The sequence below is a fragment of the Aptenodytes forsteri genome, unplaced genomic scaffold (genome assembly GCF_000699145.1).
Source record: "Aptenodytes forsteri isolate BGI_AS27 unplaced genomic scaffold, ASM69914v1 Scaffold54, whole genome shotgun sequence".
Lineage (NCBI taxonomy): Eukaryota > Metazoa > Chordata > Aves > Sphenisciformes > Spheniscidae > Aptenodytes > Aptenodytes forsteri.
Genome location: NW_008796044.1, coordinates 20128327 through 20130638, shown reverse-complemented (window position 1 = coordinate 20130638; position 2312 = coordinate 20128327). Strand labels below are relative to the sequence as shown.

Below are 2312 nucleotides of genomic sequence, written 5' to 3'. Positions count from 1 at the left end.
CCGAGTGACGGAAGACTACACCTCCCGGCATGCTCCGGGGAACAAACATGGCCGACAGGAAGTCCGTGCCCCAGGACTACAGCTCCCGGCATGCCGCGGGAGGCAGCCGTCCCCGCTCCCTGACCCTGCGGGGACACCGTTCTCCCCCCGCCGACGCACCCGGAAGCCCCGCCCAGCCCCCAGCGCAGCCCCGCGTTCCCCAGCGTGGCTCCGGACGGCCACTGCCGCCCGGCTCCGAGGCGGCGCGACCCTCCTGCCGGCCTCGCCGCCCCCCTCGCTCAGCGACCGCTCCGCTCCTCCCTTGGCTCACACCGGCCCCTCCACGGCCACCCGGGGCACGGCAGCCCCACCACCAGCCCCACAGCCTGCAGCTACTCTTGCAACACAGCCCCTTTACAGGGAGGGGCCGTCGCCATCAGCCTCACTGCCCGCACCTGGGGCTCCTCTGGCCCAAGCCCAGAGCTGGAGCCCGGCAGGAACAGGCAGCCATCACCCAGCCCCCACCGTGCGTCATCCCCTCCCCTGGGCTCCATCACAGCCCCTCGCCCGGTGCAAAGGAAGCGCAAACGCAGCCGTGAGGGCAAAGGAGGCGGCGAGTGTTTATTCAGTCACGCACGTAACAAGTCCCGGGAGCAAGTCTGCTCCGGGGCTTGGAGCCTCCAATGCTCCCCCTGCCCCTGGGACACCTCAGCAGTCATTCCTGGAGCCGCGCTCGTCAGTCCGGCGGGGAACGGACAGTCGGTCGGTCAGCTCCTGGAGCGATGAACGCTGGGCAGAGGCGGAGGCCACCAAAAATTGAGTAGCAGGGCACAGGACACTAGAAAAGAAAAGTGTCAGCCTGTTGGACAGCGGGGGTGTAGTGAGAAAGCATGAGGCAGGGAACAGGACAGCCAAAGAAAGATGGGGACAAGGAGCCTGACAGAGATGGAGAAAGAAGCAACAGGGAGAGAGGAAGGGAGTCAGCAGAAAGAGGGAGAAGGAGCAGGACAGAGACCGATAAAGAAGGGTGGGGAGCAGGATGGAGATGCAGAAAAAAACAGGGATGGGCAGCATGACAGAGAGGGAGAAAAAAAAAATATGGGCAGGGAGCCAGGACAGTGAACGATGGAGGGAAGGGGCAGGGTGAGGGGAACAACACAAAACAAACCACATAGCTACACGCTACAGGGCAGAGAGGGAAGAATTAAGAAACAGGGACAGGGAGCCGGAAAAAAAAAGAGAGCTGGAGAGCAAAAGGAAGAGCAATGTGTACAGAAAGAAGAGGGGGGAAATTCTAAAATAGGGTCAGAGCCAAAGACAGTGAGATGGAGAAAGGACAAAAGCGACAGGCTACAGGGCGGAGAGGAGGAATTAAAGGAGCCGGACAGAGATAGAGGCAGAAATAAGATGGGGAAAAGAGACAGGCCACAGGGCAGAGAGGGAGGCATTGATCAATAGGGACAGGGGACCAGAGAGAGCACGATGGAGAACAGGAAAAAATAGCGGTGGGCTACAGGGAAGAGGGAGGAATTAAAGAACAGGGACAGGGAGCTGGACAGGGAGACATGGAAAAAGAAAAAAAAAAACAACCAGTGATGGGCTACAAGATGGATAGGGAGGAAATAAAAAATAGCAGCAGGGAGCCGGACAGAGAGAGATGGAGAAAGACCAACAAATAGTGTGGGGCTATTTCTGTATGGGATGGAGGAGGAAAAAAATAGTGATGGGGCAGTGAATAGGACAGAGGAAGAGAGAGAAGAAGAGCAAGAAGAGCAAGAGATGGAGAATGACAGAAGGATGTAGAGAGAAAGACCAGGACACATAAAAGGGGGGGCATGGTGGGACACACATCAGAAGGGTAAAAAGAAAAAAGAGAGGGATACAGAAAACAAGTGAGGGACAGAGCGTGAGAAAATGGGATACAGAGAAAAAGAGAGGGATGGGGAGCAGGACACTGGGATAGAGAGCGAGAGCAACAGGGAGAATGACAGGGAGATGAAGCCAGAGGAAAAACAGGGACTGAAAGCAGGACAGAGAAATGGAAAAGGAAAATTAGGGATGGGGAGCAGGACAGAGGGATGGAGAGACAATGAGGGATGCAAGGATAATGACAGGGAGGGAGGGACAGGGAGCTGCACATAGGTATGGAGAAAGAAAGAAAGAAAGGGAGGGGGAGCACGGCAGAGAAATGAAGAAAGAAAATACAGTGATGGGGAGCAGAACAGAGGACTAGAAAGAGAAAAATAAGACAAGGGAGAAGACCGAGGAGCAGAGAGAGAAAGAAAGGTCGAAAGAAAAGGTCAGAGAGGTAGAGAAATCAAGAAAAATAGGGA

The 2312-nt window shown here is 56.0% G+C and overlaps 1 long non-coding RNA gene across 1 annotated transcript in view; it reads right to left on the bottom strand.

Annotated features, from left to right (window-relative positions):
- Positions 1 to 575: 575 nt before the first annotated feature.
- LOC103904477 overlaps positions 576 to 2312 on the bottom strand; it is a 4092-nt gene continuing 2355 nt past the window's right edge. The window contains exon 2 of the long non-coding RNA XR_657906.2: positions 576 to 817. This is a non-coding gene — a long non-coding RNA (uncharacterized LOC103904477). The remainder of the gene's footprint in view (positions 818 to 2312) is intronic.